General features: G+C 37.0%; 1 protein-coding gene and 1 long non-coding RNA gene across 2 annotated transcripts in view; both read left to right on the forward strand.

Moving 5' to 3' along the window:
• LOC134657479 (dopamine receptor 1-like) overlaps window positions 1–20488 on the forward strand; it is a 141703-nt gene that overhangs the window by 55116 nt on the left and 66099 nt on the right. The window lies entirely within an intron of this gene.
• The window catches only part of LOC134657598 (uncharacterized), a 188166-nt gene that overhangs the window by 14478 nt on the left and 153200 nt on the right, over window positions 1–20488 (forward strand). The gene's annotated exons all lie outside the window — the stretch shown is intronic.

Below are 20488 nucleotides of genomic sequence, written 5' to 3' on the forward strand. Positions count from 1 at the left end.
CGGGTTCAGATTAGTACTTCTTATATTTAGTGCTTTTGCAGTTGTATCTTAAAGGAGACTTAGATGTACACGTGTTTTTTTATTACTAGATCAACTATTATATGACCTTCCTATACCAACAGTTGGTACTATCACACTGTTATACCTACATGTATTATTTATGTATATGTATTTTTATTTGCATGGTAATTGGTTGGTTTTCTGTGTATTTTGTGGTAGGTTTCTTTCATTGTATATTTGCAACACCACCTACTGACATGTGTAAATTTCGCGGTCGTCCACTCCCCTCTTAATTTTACTTTCGCTGCGGTCGCTTGTCACTTAAACCTTTTGAACACACCTTTATCAAGTATTTTTGCGCAATATGGACAGGCGTCCCGACAGTGGAACCAAAAATGTACAACTACGCAGCGCCCCGAAATGTTCAAACGGCGAATATGAATGACCCGCTGAATGGTCGGGGTACAGTGCGCTCGCGCGGAAAATTCTTCCATTCCAATAGCTTTTCTCACCCTACCGGCTTTGAACTTATTTTCCGCTCAGCTATTTTCTTGCTCTCGAAAACGTTTTCCTTTAACGCACCTTTGTTGGTGAATGGTAACATATGGCAATGGAATAACTGGTTGATTGAAGGGATATCGGGGTTTTGGGATTGTGTGTTTCATATTTATACGCAAGAAATGCTTATAAGGTAACAAGATTTCAAACCCTTTTTAACCCCATAAAGGGTGAATTCTCTTCCCTTCTTATTGGACGGTTTCGTTGTGCAAATAGCCTATTGTAAAGAAAGAGTCAGCAGTTGTGGCTCAGCGTTGATTTTTAGCCAATCAGGACTTTTGTTTTATAATATGTATACGTATGTAGTTAGCTAACTTAACTGTTTATATATTATTAACCTCGTAGTATAGACCGACAAACGCTTCATCTTAAATCTTCTTCTTCCTCGCGTTATCCCGGCATTTTGCCACGGCTCATGGCAGCCTGGGGTCCGCTTGGACAACTAATCCCAAGAATTGACGTAGACACTAGTTTTTACGAAAGCGACTGCCATCTGACCTTCCAACCCAGAGGGGAAACTAGGCCTAACGCTTAATCTTAAATACCTTTACAATATACGAGTACCTGCACTTAGACAGATAGATTATTAAACAATTTAAGGTGTTTTATCCGTCTGTTAATATTATTATATTTAATCCAGCTTCGCGGGTCCTACTTAAAAAACTCGGTATCTCTCATATTTTCGAATCATTAACCACCGCCCTGCAGCTAGATTTAATACCTTAAATTGTATATTATAATTTATAATTCTAAAAACATAGCCTTTCCTTTACTTTCCTGTTTTTCGGAATAATCCTAAAATATATTTTATACCCGGACTGAAGCATAATTATTTTAATTAAAAATGTCGGCCATTTTTCATTTTAAGGTTAAGTCTAATTTAACCTGAGTTTTGTAATGCGAGAAGTATCTGTTTCTACAATTATTAAAAAAAATGGCTATTTATTCATCTCTGGTTGTCTAAAAGTGAGTAAGAATATGTTTACTAAAAATAAAATGTCGTTTTACTTTGCTTTACTTATGCCTCGCGAAATTATTTCCTGTAGGTATTTTAAACAGTAAAATACTTGAAATTTTCCTTAAATCGCTGCCGGATTTATACATATACCGTAAAACGGGGTGAGTAGGTTTCGCGGGGAGAGGTGGGTTATGAATGGGGAGAGAAGGTTTGAGAGGGGGGTGAGAAAGGATTTTAAGGCTACTGCTACAAAAATAATGTACCTATTTTAATTTAAAATGGAGCTATAGTAATACGCATAATAAAAAAAAAATCGTCCAACAATCTTCCAAAATCACCTTTGTATGAAAACCCCTGTCACCCCAAATACGAGGCACTACGGGGTGAGGCGGGTTTTCCTCTTTATCGTCAAAGTTATGAAATGGAACTACCCAAAATAAAATAAAAACTAAAATACAAACGTCCGGAACACTTATTATATACACCATTCAGTTTTCATATGTAAAAATAAAATGTTATCGAGGTTTGAATTTCAGTTTTGACCCTACTCACCCCATTTTACGGTATGCACCTTAAGCTAGTTAAAAACCACGAAACTGTCTGTTCGGGCAATGCACCTTAACACGTTTCAAGCCTCGTGCGGCGCGTGCGTCTAGTCAGTAAAAGATGCATTACCTCAATAATTCACAGTAAAACTACTTTTAGTGTACTTTTCGGGACCATCGCGACCGGGTGCATTCGAAATTAATATTCACTATTTTTACTAACATTATAACATTTTAGACTTAACTTATTTAACATTTTGAACTCGAACATTGAACATTGTAATACAATAAACACCTTTTGTTACTACTCTCCGGACGTTTTAACATCACCGCCAACCCGCAACCCGCACACTGTCAATTAAAAAAATTTGCAGCTCAAAACGGCACGAGAGTATTTTTCGAGAGACACGCTAACGAATTTACTGAAAATCTGGGCCGACTTTAATACGCAGATAACGAGTATAGGTCGCTGGTTGATTTTAACACAAATTGATGCTTTCCAATGATAAACTTCACGGTTTCAGGTTTTGGGGCTCGACGAAAATTGTATTTAGGGACATAGTTCACCTTAATAATGTTGAATATTATAACAAACTCTAGTAAAATAGATAGCAAATAAGCAGTTTATCACAATAATGTAGATATTAAAATAATATTATATGGAAATAACACAAAAATAAAGGTACAGAAAGTTATAAAATTTAAGTATTTTTTTTTACTTCCAAAAAGTAAATAAGTAAGGATACCATTCGTTTCCTTACATTTTATCATAAACGCAATATTTCACCGACAAAAATGCAAATTTCATGTTTTGTCCATTCTTCAAGATGGGTTCTCAGTGACAGTGACATCACGTTCACATATCAATTTATTAGGAGCGTTTCGCGAGTGAAGAACGACTGTCGGACTTTGACTATCATTTCTGACTTTTGTATTGCTTTAATGCACAAAACAAGCGCGCTCATTCTTTCTTCCGTGCTTTAATGCAATGGGTCCCATATAGACATTTGAGCCTAAAAGCAATCCTGATCGAATGATACCATAAATGAAAATTTGTTATGTAGCCTATTGGTAGTAATCGTCAATTCTACAACACACAAAGTGGTAGTCTAGGTACCACTTTACTGAAGCTGTTGGTAATGAAGTTTTTATTGCAAATTTAAGTACCAGTTGAAGTCTTGGCTGTGTGCGACAGGTGACAGCACCCCTAGCACATGATTGGCTTGACACTATCTCGCGGCGAGATAGACTACCCGTCTTTTTCTAACTGTGTTTATAAAAGAGGGACGGGTAGTCTATCACGCCGCGAGATACTGTCGCGCCAATCACGTGCTAGCCCGGCAGATAATGAACAAAAACATATACGTAAACGAGATTTAGTCTTAAAACTTCCTTTCCTCTACTAGAAAACGGTTGCGCAATTATTATATGTTCGCTTCTAAGTAGTTCTAATATGGCACGATATTGAGGCACGATTTATGGTATAGGATTATGTTCTAACTTTTCTTCGACGTGTCTCCACCTACTGAACAAGAAGTAGCGAAGGCCATCAAATCGCTCAAAAACGGAAAAGCCCCAGGAGTCGACCTCATCACAGCGGAGATGCTAAAATCTGACTTGCCGACCGCCGTGAATGCCCTAACACCACTCTTGAATAGCATTTGGCTTGCTGAAGAGTTACCGGACGACTGGAACAAGGGACTTCTCATTACCGTGCCAAAAAAGGGAGACCTCAGCGATTGTGGCAACTGGAGAGGCATCACTTTGCTTTCGACCCCATCTAAGGTGCTCTGCAAGATCATTCTGGATAGGTTGTCGAAGGCCGTAGAACCTCTCATACGCAAAGAGCAAGCTGGATTCCGACCGCACAGATCATGCACGGATCAGGTCAACACGCTACGTATCATTTTAGAACAAGCTACTGAATTTCAGAGGGAAATGTACCTAACATTTGTAGACTTCGAAAAAGCCTTTGATACGCTAAGGTGGGCCTGTATCTGGAACCGGCTGCATGAAATTGGTGTCCCCGAGAAAATCACCAACCTCATAAAGGCTATCTACAAGACCTACTCTTGTAGAGTGACGCACAATGGCCTTGTCTCGGAGGATATTCCAGTGAATGCGGGGGTGCGACAAGGGTGTCTTCTTTCTCCTCTCCTCTTTCTTGTTGTTCTCGATGGCATCATGCATCATGCGATTGATAATAAGCGCCGAGGCATAGAGTGGGGACTCTCCAACATCTTAGAAGATCTGGACTATGCCGATGACCTATGCCTGCTGAGCCACACACGCGCTGATATGCAAGCCAAGCTGGACGACCTTCGAAGTGAGGCAATGAAGATGGGACTCAAAGTCAACACCCGGAAGACCCAAGAGATGAGGTGCAGGGCGGAAAGTACTGTGCCGCTCCTTATTGGCACAGAGGCTGTGGAGCAAGTCCACAAATTTACTTACCTCGGGAGCGTCGTGTCGGAAACTGGAGGGACCGAAGAGGACATCGCTTCGAGAATAGCCAAAGCAAGAGCAACCTTCGCACAGCTCCGCCCCGTATGGCAATCAAGTAAACTGTTACCACAATCATGGCAAACGGCACCAATACATCAATTTAAGTCTTTATTATTTAATTTTTTACTAGATAAGTGTTATTATAGTGTAACTGATTATTTTAATGATATTGACATATGCCAAAATAATGAATTGTAATTGTAATCTATTAGCATACTTAATTCCTAGCATAGTTATAACATGAACATTTGACATTTTATAGTTTTTTTTTTTTTTTTTTTGTATAAGTATATGAATTGACTCACTTTTATATTTGCATATGCCAATCTCATTACCCATGTAAATAATGTAAAAAATGTATATAGTTAGATAATAAGAAATTATTTCGTACGCCAAAAGGCACATCATGGCTGTTCCTTAGAATATTAAGTTATAATCTATTTATGTACCTGTGATGAACGAATAAAGAATTGAATTGAATTGAATTGAATTGACACGGAGAGTTAAGCTCAGAATATTCCGGTCAAACGTAAAAACCGTTTTGCTGTATGGGTGCGAGACGTGGAAGGTCACAAAAGACATCTCGCGACAGCTACAAGTCTGCATTAACCGCTGCCTCCGCCGCATTCTCGGTATATACTGGCCCGAGAAAATCTCTAATGCCAACCTGTGGAGATGCTGCAATGAGACTCCGATCAACCAGCAGATCAAGCGCCGGAAATGGAGTTGGATTGGGCACACACTCCGAAGGGATCCTGACCACATACCGAGGCAAGCCCTAGACTGGAATCCCCAAGGAAAGAGGAAACGTTGCCGTCCAAGGCAGACCTGGCGCCGGACTATTATTGCAGAGGCAGAGGCTATTGGGAAGACTTGGAGCGAAGTCAAGCACGAAGCTCAAGACCGATCCAGATGGCGGCGCACTGTGGACGCCCTCTGCCCCATCTAGGGGACATAGGAAAATAAGTCAAATCACGTGAATTTCACGTTTGAATATATAGTTTGAATACTACACTACGCTCAGGATTCAATTTTAGAACCCCTCGCTACTCTCCGGATTCAGTTATAGAATCCTTCGCTTCATTCAGAATTCAATGTATGCCCTCGCTGTTAATATGCCATTTTGCTCTCTTGTGACACAATCTACAGTTTGTTTCTATTTACTCTACATAAGTCAAGTCAGCCAAGATAATTAAAATATTGTCTAAACTGTGACAAGCTGAAACTATAGCATGCGACTGTAACTTAGAAATGTTCTTTGACAAAGAGCTAAATTAACTTTTTAAATAAGCTTATTTCTCTTCTTTTTTATTAAAAACTATTTCAATTAGCAGCGGAACGATCTCCATAAGAAGATTAAAATTCTCTTTGCATTTCTTGCTGCAAATGGCGGTTCAGAAAGTACGATGTCAAAGGGCCCGGTTCGGATTTTGAAATAGACATCTGTTAGATATCTTTTAGACATCACCAAGATACGATAACGATATGTTTACGATCTAACCTGTCAAATTTGACATTTGCGCGATTCTGGAGATACTCGTGAACGATTTTCACAAGATATGGCTTAGAGATCCAATTCACATCTAATAGATATCTAACTCTATCTAACGTAAAAGTGACATTTGTTGCCCGAATTGCGCTGCAAAAGAGAACTAGTTGAAATCTAAACTATAACGTATCTAGAATGGATCTAGTACGTGTTGTCTCTTGTGAATATCTTGAAGTTCGAATACGGCAGAAAGTGTTGGAGTAAGTTCACTTACAATTTATTTACGTCGAGTCACATGTTTTTAGCTTTTTCTTTGAGTTGGACAGTTCGCTAGTTTATTTCGGCCACTTGCACCATCCCACTAATCCAAGGTTAAGCGGTTAAACTGTTAACTCAGTGTCAAATTGTACTGGTAACCATGGTAACTCCAGGGTAACCTCTGCTAACCCAAGGTTAGTGGAATGGTACAAGTGGCACTTAGGTACGTTGGTAGGTAATTCATATGTTATAATATGATATTCAGTGAAATATATTTTGAAATACGCTTATTTGTGTGTAGATGAGCAATAATGTTTTCAATATTATTTGATTTAAGTAGTCGGGATTTCTACTTGTTAAATTGTTGAACAGTAGGTACATATATTTATTATACCGAGTCATCATAACCTTTCAATAAAAATACGTGTCATATACTGTCAATACCGTCATATACCATTACTGAAAAAATGCATTCCACCTGTAAGCATGCCAGCTAAAAAATTAGCTTTTGGTCCCCTTAACTTGGCGATGTCTACAGAAAAGACGAGAACGAGTTAAGTATACTATTGTACTGTAAAATGTGTATGACTAAAAGCTGTATCACACTGAATAGCACTGAAAGGTCAATAGTACCCTACTATACGTACGTAGGCACGGAACCAAAATGAATAACAACCACATTTGCCCTAACAGATTTTCTTGAACGGTTTACGTTACACACAGAGGGCTGAGAGGGCCTCCCGAGACCACCGAGTGATACTAAATCACTCTAGACGCCTACGAGCTATAATTTATTATCCTTGCAATTCGAGAACATTCCGGTCAATACCTTTGTTCCCAAATGTATTTTTAAGAAAAACCGATAATAATTCGGACAATTGTGGACTCAGTCACACAGACTGAAGGATTACGCAGAGTACTTAGGTTAGTACTTAAACAGTACGAAAACTTATAAATTACCTATTACGGTTTACGAAATAGGTATAGAACTTTTACATCAATAATGTGTTACCTACTTTGACCTACACCCGTACCATCTCGCACTAAGCTATGCAAGTACGAGCGAGGTGCATAGAAAGTAAATTACGTTCTCGATAGCATTTATGTCAGTCAAACTGGTGCCACACTACATTATAATGGTACCTATTAAGTATGTAATCATAAGCTTCTTTTGAATTTTTTTCTATCCTTTCTATATTCTATCAGCCCGGTTTTTTGCTATCCTTTTCTACTCTATTTTCTGAGCTCTGTAAGCCTTCAAATTGAATGAAAACTGACACGGAGGTCGATTCTAATTAAAAAAATTGTTATGGTTTTGATACGACCTTGGCGATCGTCTTCTTTTTGCTTGCGCCAATCAGCGTGAGAGATCTTCAAGGTCGTATCACGATAACAGTTTTGAATGATTCACGATTAATTTCACTAGACTTATATAGACCGGGGTATGAACCGTAACCCGTGAACAAGATGCATGTAACTGTGTCGAAATATCGGGTGCTCGAAAACAATACTAAAGGTTTAAATAAATGTCATATACTAAGAAAAAGTGACCAAGTGTCCAGTGCCCCAGGCTGGAATCGAACCAGCGTCCTCTGCTATCGCGGCAGGTGCCTGTGCCATTCGGCCACTGGGCCACAGCGGCATAGGTCGAATTTTTCCAAGTATATGCACTTCTTACTGAAGGCTTATATCGCCCCCTGGCCTCCTCTAAGGTAGAACAGTATGGTTCGACCTTCTAACTGAATCATCTCAGGTGATACCGAGTTAGCGAGAGAGATGGCGCTGCCAATGGATGTATTAGAACAAATTAAATTATCACTTGGTCACTTTTTCTTAGTATAATGACATTTATTTAAAGTTTATAATTTATATAGTAGTGTGTCTACTTGAAATAAAAACAAATTAAAATATTTTCTGTAAATAATTTAATTTGTTCTAATACAATACTTAAGGTAATCACGGTTCATATCCCAGTCTATATAAGTCGTATCATGAAGTTGATAACATCAAATTATTACTATTGATGTAAGTAAAGTTGTATTAACTTAAGACATTACCGTTATGTAATTTTTGAATATAATATTATAGCCTTCGTGAGGTTATTGTGGGACTTAGTCAATCTGTGTAAGAATGTCCTTATAATATTTATGAGTGCCTATATTTATTTAGATGAATGTGTAAAAACTTCGACATTTGAAGGTCAACCGGCCATCGATCGGGTGTCTCATAGAATGACAGCATATTTGTTGTAAAGGAAGCTCGAAACGTTTCGGCATTGATTTATGAAGACAGATTACCAGAACGCTGCAATAGATAAGACTATAGGGGTACCAGCGATAACGCTATTTATAGCACATCAGGCCTTGGTTGGTTGACGCCGTATTTTGCGTACACTACAATGTCAGATTATGGGATATCACCGTAAAATTGTAAACATTCGTCAGTTTATCAGAATCAGAATCATCAGATTATAAGATAACCTAACCTAACCTACGTTAGATTGTAAACAGTACAAAGGTGAACTTTTCCCTAAAAGGGGTCCCATTTATTGAAGTAGGAAAATACTGAAGGAAGATGATCTTCGGATATTCGGATCCCCGTAAATTGAAATATGTTGGAAAGCATTAAGGCTGTAAAGCTGGCCAAGTTTGGGATTCATTTCAGGATGCTTATCGGAATTGCCGATGAACCACGGCTAAGTTAAAACGGGTTTTTCTTATTTCGACCGGCAGATATAGAAGTTATTTTAAGCCTAAAGTTGTTTTTTGCGATTTTATGTATTGTACGCCTAAAAAAGGTAGAGTCTGGTGAGACTACTAGAGTAGCAATTAATTTAAGCTTAATATGTAACCCATTCTCAACATACATTAATAAATTTCATTTCATTTGATTTTTGTATTTTTTTTATTCTATGTGGAATCAACGAGAGTATGCTGCGTGCTATTCGTTTTGTAATTTTTTGCTCAAAAATTTAAGTGAAAATGACAGTATGTCCTCAAATTAACAGATAGACAGAGATAAGGTTTGATTAATTCATCGCTTGTGCGTGAAGGGTGTAAAAACGTTACAGAGGTTACAGAAAGAAATTACAGTTGGCCACTGAAATATGCAAGAGCGATAAAAAGCCAGATAACGAAATTATCAATTTCGATTTTCGCAAGAGGCCCTCAGTTGTCTCTCAACGATTTTACGTCTGTCTATCTTTCAAATCTGAGCATACTGAAAAAAACAAACACAAATCAAGAAACATGTTAAAGATGCAAAAAAGGACTGCTATTAAAACCCTTTCACTTTGATTTGTTTTTAATTAAAAGTAAACAGCAGCGAACTAAATTACAACAAGCTTGCGGACTGTTTGCAAGTGTCACCGAGTTCCTGATCTTGTAAAGTTTGTTTTCTTTCTAAAGATACAGTGAAAAATCTTACAGATTTCTGGAACACGGAAAAGTAAATCGTTATTAAAACATTACGCAATGTAGAATAAATGTTTGTGTTAATAGTATTTGTGCAAAACAAGTTACAAATTTTTAATGTTTCGTTTTAGACCTATGTTTGTGTTTTTATTTATAAAGTGAAAGTTGTTAAATTAGATGTTTTTGGCAGACGTATTAGGAACTAAAAAATCTCTATGATTTTTTCAAAAAGTCTACTGGCTGAATCTATTGCAGCACCTTAAATATAAATAATTTTTAAAGTACCATTTTTTTTTCTAAACATCGTCCCCAAAACAAATTACTTGCATGTACTCACTGGTACTCCACGGTATCGGTATATGACAGAGATACTTAAAATGCATTTAATTAATACCCTTGTTTTGTTTACAGGTAAAATAAGTGGTCCAAACAGTGAAATACTACGTCATATTTTGAAGTGGACCAGTATACCAGTAGGTGAGCACTGAATAGTGATAAGGTGACATTTACAAGTGCCAAGTGCCACACATAAAAAAATACGTAATTTTGTGTTTTACTTTGTCAATTTAATTAAAATATATTAAGCGTGAACTTTCGGGTACGCAACTCTGACACATAATGTAACAACCAATATGGTACCATTACTATTTTAATTGAGTTGTCACTCAAATAACGGTAGAAACCAACATAACCCACTTGTGGCTGTATAATTTTCGATATAAACAAGGGTCTGGTTCGATTTTCGGCGCCGATAAGAGGGTACGATCCCTATGACGTATTATCAATGCTTCCAGTTAGGCATGGGCCATTACCGAAAATATTTCTCAGGCGGAAATATTTCTGGTAACATTTGTAATTTTTCTTACTCCGCATTTCATTTGTGGCATATTTTCAGAGGTTTCCCTAGCAAACATCAAAAGGAACGTGCTGTGTTATAACATTATTTACATTTGAATGTTACCAGGAATGTTCTAAGTGTTGTCAGGAATATTCAAATAGACTTACACAAATATTAGTATAGATGAGTATGTTCGGAAAGAGAAGAGTCGTGGAATGCATTGGGCCCCATACATTCCACGACTCTTCTCTTTCCGCACAGACTCTATTTGATTACGCAGTAATTCAAACAATTTAATTCAGTATGTTATGCGGTAATAGTTTAGGTAGTTAAAATTCCTGTGGCACGTCCCTATTTTCGTTACCAAAGCCCAGAGCGGTCCCATAGAGAATATGATTATTACAAGGGCCAATTTAAAATCTAACAAACATATATCTGGTTGTCTAGGGAAAACATTTGTTTCGTCATATCACTGAGATAAACTAAATTCAGTTTATCTTCGTATGAGATCTGAATTAAAATTGTGGATGGTCATCTAAAGTAGGAACATAATATAGGTATGTTGTACTTAAGTTATTTGGAATATTATTTTTTGTGATTAATTGTATTTAAACATATGTACTTAGTTTAAACATCAAATATGTCATAATTCCTTCCTTAAATGTTCACGATTTCGATAATAGGTATCGAAAAACATAATAAATAGATACTTTTCGATTATTTATTTCTACAAAAACTTTTATATACTACATTAAATAGGACAAAAGTTCCATCAATTTGATACTATTTATTATATAGTTCGCACTTTCGACCTTGAAGTTAAATTCATACCCACTAATTAAGACAATTTTATAGAAACAGCACTGTCAAACGTAAATTTATTTGACATATATGTATAAATATTATCTTTATAGACCTTTACTCTATACGCTACAGCTGTGAACAATCTTGTTAAAATGTGCAATTAATTCCATAATAGAAATAACAAATTAAGACATGTATAAAAATCGAAAAACAAGCTTTTAGTCCGTATTCAATTTATGGTCAGGTATTCATCTCGCTACATGTTTAACGGCAGAATAAATTGAACCTTAATTCGTTTCTACAAAGTACAAAATCGGATTAGGTTTTGGTTAAATAATTTGATTCGCGAGAAAATGCTTCGCGTTAAACCGATTAGCTCTTTTGGGATATTTATTTAAGGGATTTGTTGTTTCTCATTTTATTTACCTATATTTTGTGAGCAAGAATTACTTCCGTGAGACGTTTAAATTGGGTTCCCCTCATCTGGCATAATATTGTTTGTCAGAAATACATTTCGCATAATCGCAGAAACACTTTTAGTCGAATGATAATTTTGCATAACTATTACTTGGCATTACTATTTACTACGCATACAATACATTTTGCAGCATATCATTAAGCAGAAGATTACTGTTGACGACTTTCATTTAGCATAATTTTATGTAGGTACCATAACCATCCTGCAGCATACTCTTAAGGCATAATGATTTTTTCTGCTAGCAGAAAAGTGGGTTAAGTTAAGTAAGAACCGCGACCCCAACAGAATTGGACGTGTGTTAGAAAAGAAGGTTAGGTTATGTTAGAATTGCGACCTCCTACAAAAACGAATGGCTGTCAGAAAAATAGGTTAGGTTAGAGCTGCGACCTCCTGCAAAAACGAATGGCTGTCAGAAAAATAAGTTAGGTTAGGTTAGAGCTGCGGCCTCCTACAAAAACGAACGACTACCAGAAAAGTAAGATCAACTGCCATAAAAACAGATTATGTTAGTGCATACTAGGTACTGCAGCACATTGGTAAGTCAATTAAAACCATTTATAACATCACCTTTAATTAAACTTGATAGCTTTATGCCACCAAAATAGTATACAATACATTTATCTGCGAAATCAATATTCGTTTAAAATACTATTATGATCATCAACAGTATGCCAAAATATGATTCTGGATTATAAAACTCTGCGAAGTGATTGTATGCTAAATGATACTATGCGAAAGGTAATTCTGCCAAACGACATTTCTGCCAAGTAACATTATGCAATACAAATATATGTCAAAAAAACTTTCTGCAACACATTAGTAACTCGTTTAAATTATACTAAAATGGCTTACTCACCTTTAGGGTACTCTTGACCTGCGGGCTTAGCACGGGCGTATCATATTGCACGTGGTATGATACGTTGTCTTCTAACGTTATTGGTAAATTTGTCATATCGCTGAGCATGGCCCCGAGCTACGATAAGCCTACCACGTCGATATTGAATAAAGTTATCGACTATCATACGATAGTGACCACGACTGTCTATGCGTAGAGCTTATGAAAAATCTATTCAATGGCTGCCCTTATTCATATGTCGGACGTGTGTCGGACATAGTTTGAACATGAATAGTCAATTTTATTACTACACTTCCAAATTGAAAAGTGTTTAAATGAGTGACAGCTTTATACAAATTGACCTACATTATAACATGCACGGATAATCGTGTTTGACAATTGAGTCAATTGACAATAATTTGACATTGACAAGCATCGCGTACGCGCGTGATCAGTGAAAATATCAGAATACAAACCAAGTTGAAGAAAAATACTGATTTGCTGTGAAATCTAAAGAAAATGCCACGCATAATGTAAGTTTCTCTAAAAACCAATAATTTATTTACAGAAAAAGTTATAATTCGTTTGATCATAACTGATTTTGTCATGAATATGTTTTTCAGTCGATGCATTAACGCAGAAGAAAATGCTAGCAAAATATATAACTCAGCATCCCCTGTTCGCCTACAGGGAGTACAGGGAGGACCATGAGCCTCTCGGAAGCCAGAGATAAGTGCAGTGCTGCATACAAGTTCTATGAGAGCACGATCCGTACAGATCAGTGGCAGCAGGCATGGAAGTCGGTAAGTACTATGCTAATAATTAATACAGATCAACCTCATCTCAAACTAAGCAAAGTTTGTAGTATGGACACAAGAAACATCCATAACTTAGCATTACTTAAAACATTCAGTGCCAGCGCGAGCTACGCGCTACGAGTGTAGCCGATAACACGGGAAAAACCGTATGTAGCAAAAAGCGCCTACGAACAGTGAACTCCCCTAGTGAGTCGCTGGCAGTTAATGTGTTAATGTTTGTTGTTTATCTTGTTGATATTAGCCCAAATCCAGTTTCTAACTACCGTTGCAGGTAGGGTCATCAAGTCATCACTGAATACAATTTAGCTGTTAAATGTGTCAATTATCTATAAATTCTATTTTTATTGTCAGACTTGTCGTTAATTGAGCTGCAAAGTTAGAAAAATCAATGTGGCAGCAACCCAGGCTCCGCTAGCAGTGAGCGGTAACTCAACCAATTACCGGGAGAACTGGCTTGTCTAAAATGGATCCAGAAGAATCAAGGATTGGAGATGTAAGTACACCTTTCTTAAACTAAAATCATGAAGAGTTTATTGTGCCATTTAAAACTATTGACACTGATCTTCTACTATGACTATGTTTTACTAAGTGACAAAAGTTTGTTAAAAACTGTTCTATGACTACTATAATTGCATGAAGTTGTCATGGCAACAATGGATGTTGTAAAAGTTGATCCAACTGTAGATTAATTACCTAACTAGAAAGTTCTAGTTTGTTATACTTGTTTTTGGTAAACTAGAGTTAACAACATTGAAAGATACACTACTAAACTACCAATTGACATTTTTTTCACACTGCAGAAAAAGGTCATAATGATTGTAACAACAATTAAAAACTTTGGAACCCGTAGACCTCACTTTCAAAATTGTTTTTTTTTACCCTGTCTGAATATTGTAGAAGCTGGTTTTGTATGTAAGAATTCAAGTGTATTGACAAAAGAAAAACACCACCACACTTTGTGCCATGAATCTAAGACATAAGGATAAAATATTATTAATATTTAATTTTTATGTACAGTCTAACTGCACAGGTAAAAAGGCATTCGACTGCAGTTTCCAAACCGGCTTTACCTGTGCAGTTGAACTGTACAGTGTACATGCTAAACTGCGCAGGCATAGACTAGTGTGTATTGCCAGCAGTTTAATTGAAAGATTTAAGTAGGTACTCTTATTTTAAATGTTTTCATTTGCAATACCCTAAGTGGTTTGATTGTATACGTGACAATGGGAAGAATTATGATTTTAGCAGCCTATGTATGTAGGTATGTATGTATGTGTGTGGGTATGTTTGTGTCGTGTATTACCCTAGCATAAAAGCTTAACTACTGAGACAAATATTGTTGAATAAGATGTTCATTGGTATGTTTTTATGCCGCAGGTGGCATAGACTACACTTTAATACATAATAGGTACTCTTTAATAAAATAATAATAACAAAAATGCTTTAAATAACGGATTAATAGTTACTGGAACAAAATTTAATTTATTTTCAGTCGAAACGAAATCGGACCAATGAAACTATAAAATCCCCCTGACTTAAAAACGACAGCTTTCTAAAAATGACTTTAATTTCTTATAATTTGCAAATGAACCTCTGTACTAGCCTGCGCCACTATAGAATCATGACCTCATCTAATCTATTTGTTTCTGTTTCAGTCATAACATATTGGAGGACACTCAAGTTATCGAGGACACGATAGAAATTAACTAAAATCTGCAGCCTCAATTATTTAATGACTTATTTAGAAAAGGGATAGTCATAATATTTAGCTATAGAACGAGAGAGTGCGGCAAAAAAAAGTTCTGACTTTCTGCCTGGAACACACTTCTCAGCAGGCACGTCCATGCATTTCGAAGTCAATAGTAAAAGTGTTTATTTGTTAAGCATATGTAGGTGAAACTATTACAGTGGTATTTAAAAGGTTTTTTCTAACAAACCTTTAAGTTGCAATGTATCAAGTACATATTACAAGATAAATTAGACCCCACGTCTCTTTATTCGATTGAGCTAAAACTTAATATACATTATTTAAGTTGGGTGATAACTGATAACGCAATATTATGGTACCACCGAATATCTGATGATGGACGCAGGATGTGGTCAAAGAAACTCTTTGATATATATAAAGCAACCTAATTTGTGTTTGGGTTTATTAGAAATTGTTTTTATGAGTAGGTATTAATTGCCTGTTAAGGCCCCAGTACACAATGCGCCATTCTGGGGGACGCATTTATGCGTTAGAGGGAGCAAGTGATATTGCTATCTCATTCTACCGCATGGCTGCGTCCCTTGGTTTGGCCGGCGATGGCCCATTGTGTACAGGGGCCTTTATAGTCGGCAATAAAAACTTTTATCAAAAATATCATTTTTATTTGACAAGATATGTACTTACCACCTTATTCATAAAACTTTACGGACCTGATTTAGTTAAATAATTTTTTATCCCTTTCTTTCAAATACATAAGGGAGCCGGTCTACCTAGCTTTATTTGACGTTCATAAGCGCATTGTAATTATGCCTACTTGAATAAACTATCTTTTATCTTATCTTTATCTAAGTCAAAATGACAGATAAAGACAAACGATTCATAGCTAATTCAGGGCAGTAACACTTTTATGAATAATGCCACTAGGCTAAGCGTATTATGAGACGCAGGCGACGCAGTTCATGCAGCGCAGCACAGAGCAGATTTTGTAAAGTATGGAACGTCCTTACTCTGGAGTGTGTGTACCTAAAGGACGTTCTATACTTTACAAAAATCGCTCTGTGCTGCGCTGCGTGACCTACGTCGCCTGCGTCTCAGCATACGCTTAAGTTTCCGTCACACAGGCGCGTTTCCCGGGCGGGGCGTGAGCGTTTTATATGTAAAAGCGGCGCGCCCCGCTAACGCCCCGCCCGGAAAACGCGCCTGTGTGACGAAGCCTTTAGCCTTACGGCTTGGCCATGACATTGCTCGACTGGCTTCGGCTAAGGCGACAACCATAGGTTGTAGCGAGACACAGCGATCGGACCTTTCGTTCCCATCTAGCCTTCCCTGCCTTAGCCGGAGCCAGTCGCGCAATGTGGCCAACGCGTTAGTATTTTTATAGTTTACCCCGCGACATCATTAGTAGTTTGTTTCAGTTCTTATAAATTGAAATAGATGTCATACACTAAAGATAAAGTGATCAAGTCCACCGGTGGCCAAGGCTGGAAACGAGGCAGGGTACGCGGCTAACGTCCCAAATTCTCTTATGTAAGTACATATATATGTTTTGACGACCGGTCTGGTCTAATGGGTAGTCACCCTGCCTGTGAAGCCGCGGTCCTGGTTCGAATCCCGGTAAGGGCATTAATTTGTGTGATGAGCACAGATATTTGTTCCCGAGTCATGGATGTTTTCTATGTATTTAAGTATTTGTATATTATATATATTAGTCTAAGAGCTAGCCACGGAAATAGGTACTTATGCAATTTATAGAGCAACGAAATCCCTCTAGTTAGTGGGCCATACTATCATTATTAATTAATCCAGCATGGCAGCAGTTCAGCGGTGGGTGTGTGAGTGGATGGGCAACAAAGGGGTTGTAAAATGATATCATAGCTAATTATATATTTAATTCAAATATAACAATGCCAGGCGTTTTATTTGGGGGAATAGTAGTGTCAGGTGATGAAAGTACACAAACCACTTGAGCGCCTGCAGGAAGACCATGAGCAAATTGCACCTGACTCACAATTGCTTCACGCATAGTTGTATATGTCTTCTACTTTTTCTTAACACATACCTAGGCGTAATCGAACAGAGTAGTACTATTATTTATTCTGTGACAGAGTACAAAAAGTACGATTGCGAAAAGTACGAGTGGATTATATACGTAAAGCAAAAACGCCTGGCATTGTTATATTTGAATTAAATACATAATTAGCTATAATATCACACCAAACACAGAGCTCTATAAATTGCACACCTTCAATTGATTTTACAACTCCGTTGTTGCCCAACCACTCTCACACCCACCGCTGAACTGCTGCCAGGCGACCGGATTAATTAATAATGATAGTATGGCACACTAACTAGAGGGATTACGTTGCTCTATAAATTGCATAAGTACCTATTTCCGTGGCTAACTCTCCGGTTATATCGTTGTCTGAGTACTCTGAGTGTGTCTGAGACCAAAACACTTTTTCCCTTTTCAGGTCATTACTATGTATACCTATACATTACAGCCCTCGCTCCGAGCCGTTCCTGGTGCAAAAGCTGCCCATAGTAATCCAGCGTTGAAAAGTTGCTAGCATCATGGGCACTTTCGCACCGGGGACGACAATTAATGATTTGTTTGTATACCATAATTTAATGTGAAAATAAACTTGGTTTATCTTTTTGGCAATAGTTGTGTTATTTACCCATTTATAATATTCTCTCCAGCAGCACAGAGCCGATATTGTTAAGAGCCCATCAACGTGCACACTAGCGCCACTGCTAAATAATCGTGATTATTTAAATTTAACGTCAGGTATTTAAAAAAGGGGGCCGCTACGTACTGTATTTTGTATTTGGGGCATTATCTATGAAAAGGGACCTTATTGTCGATGGCGCTTACATCGCGCGGCATTATATTTATATCGGAGCATCTTTAATAATGACGTAAGCGCCATCGACAATAAGGTCCCTTTTCATAGATTCCGTCACATTTAAGTACCTCTTGAATACATCAAACTAGTTGCTGGATTCTTCAATCTATGCGTCCAAAGTTAAAACGGCCGTTTTTGTTTTAAGTTCATAGATCGGCGAATCCAGCAACATAAAACTAGTTTGATGTATTCAAAAGTTACTTTAATACTATGTAGATACAATACGTAGCGGCCCCCTTTAAAAAAATCTTTCGTTAAATTTAAATTATCACGATTATTTAGCAGTGGCGCTAGTGTGCACGTTGACGGGCTCTTAACTTACCTAGTAAACATAGAAGACTGACAACAGTGCCAACGCCGCGAGAATATTGACATTGTTGTTATTGAATTTAACATAGTTTTTTAAAATTTAACATTAATTATTAGAGTATTAAACTCTGTCTGACCGTAGTTATAGTTACTAAAGTAGGTAGACTTATAGCATAATAGAGCATTTAGGAATATTCTTATTTAACCTTTTGACCGCCACAGACTAACTAGATGCGTCTTTAAATAAGAACGTGCTTAAAATGCTTTAATTATACTATAGTGTATATATATGAAAGTCGGATTAAATACGTTTAGAAGCTATAAGTAGTAACAGTGACAGATTTTGTACGCTAAAATGAAAAATAAGAATAAGCGACACCTACATGCGGGGAATGCTGTTTTGTATGAAGATTGACCATAGAAAAATAGGTAAATAGATTAGGTAGGTATTTGTGTGATAGTAAAACATAGTTGGTTATAGGCGAAATAAGTATTTATTAAGCTGGCTCGCACGCGCACATTCTCAAGAGCCCATCAACGTGCACACTAGCGCCACTGCTAAATAATCATGATTATTTCAATTTAACGAAAGATATTTAAAAAAAGGGGGCCGCTACGTACTGTATCTTGTATTAAAGTACCTTGTGAATATATCAAACTAGTTTCTATGTTGCTGAATTCGTCAATCTATAAACTTAAAACAAAAACGGCCGTTTTAACTTGGACGCATAGATTGACGAATCCAGCAACATAGAAACTAGTTTGATGTACGAGTATGCAAAAGGTACTTTAATACAAGATACAATGCGTAGCGGCCCCCTTTTTTAAATATATTTCGTTAAATTGAAATAATCACGATTACTTAGCAGTGGCGCTAGTGTGCAGGTTGATGGGCTCTTAACAACAGCCGGTTTTGTGCATGATGCTTAGGAAGTCCTCGGGGAGCGCCTTCCTTAATTTCCCCCTGTATCCACGAGAAGTTTTCTGGAAGAAAAATAAGGAAATAAGTAACAGCAGGTTCATGTGGCAGCTATGAATGAAATATTTTCACATGAGTGCAGGCTATTTGCACCCAAAATATAGCTACTAGTAACTAATCGACGGGAACGACCATTTCGGGGAATAATATCCATTGGTTTTTATATATATTATCCGCTAGTTTTTATATATATGTATTATCCATTGGAGTCTCGTGAAGAGCAATATGAACGCTTACTGATGCACACCAAAAATATGAAAGTTAAGATTTGTCCTAGACTCGAGGTTGCTGCTTGCTGCGCATTCCGCTAGTCATCAAGCAATAGGCCTGTATTTTTTTTTTTGAATAAAAATATGACTAAGTATGTTTGTCAACAATGCAGCACATTAGAACTAGAACTGGATGCCTTAGTTAAACCTTAAATGCATTCCCAGATTATGATATGATATGATTTATTTATCTCACAATATACAATTTCACTTAAAATTACACATGGTAGATTTTCAGGAATTTATATTGTGATTGTCAGTTTTTTTCACATAATGAATAATTGAATATGAAGAATAACAGTATGTATCCTAGACCCAGTAACTACTTAACATAACTATCAAACAATAGTTACCTATCTCATTGCACAATACAGCCACACTCATACTTATTCAAAAAAGTTACTAAGACACGCCTAGTGGAACGTCACAGTTTTTTATGTCTAGTAAGTACTTAATTCAGTGCTCAAAAGAACTTAAGTACCTTCTGTGTGCAAGTTGCTCGAGAAAGGTATTGACTTACAGTAGTCTGGCCTATGGACAAGCCATCATCTTGACTAGTCCCGCGTTGGTAGTTGCCATCAGCTACCAGTATTACAGCTAATACTGTTAAAACCTAAAACAAATAAGAACATAGATGTAATATTTTCAAGTACCTAGGTAAGTAGACTTTCCCCTTTAGGTTAGGATATGAATGTTGAGGTAAAAAGTGGCTTAAATAAGTAACCTCTGTTAGTAAGTTAGTAGCATAAGTATAAGATTGTGCAACAGAATATCTTAACATACTAATTTTTACAATTATAATATGAGATAGTATTTAA

This window comes from Cydia amplana, chromosome 20 (assembly GCF_948474715.1).
Source record: "Cydia amplana chromosome 20, ilCydAmpl1.1, whole genome shotgun sequence".
NCBI lineage: Eukaryota > Metazoa > Arthropoda > Insecta > Lepidoptera > Tortricidae > Cydia > Cydia amplana.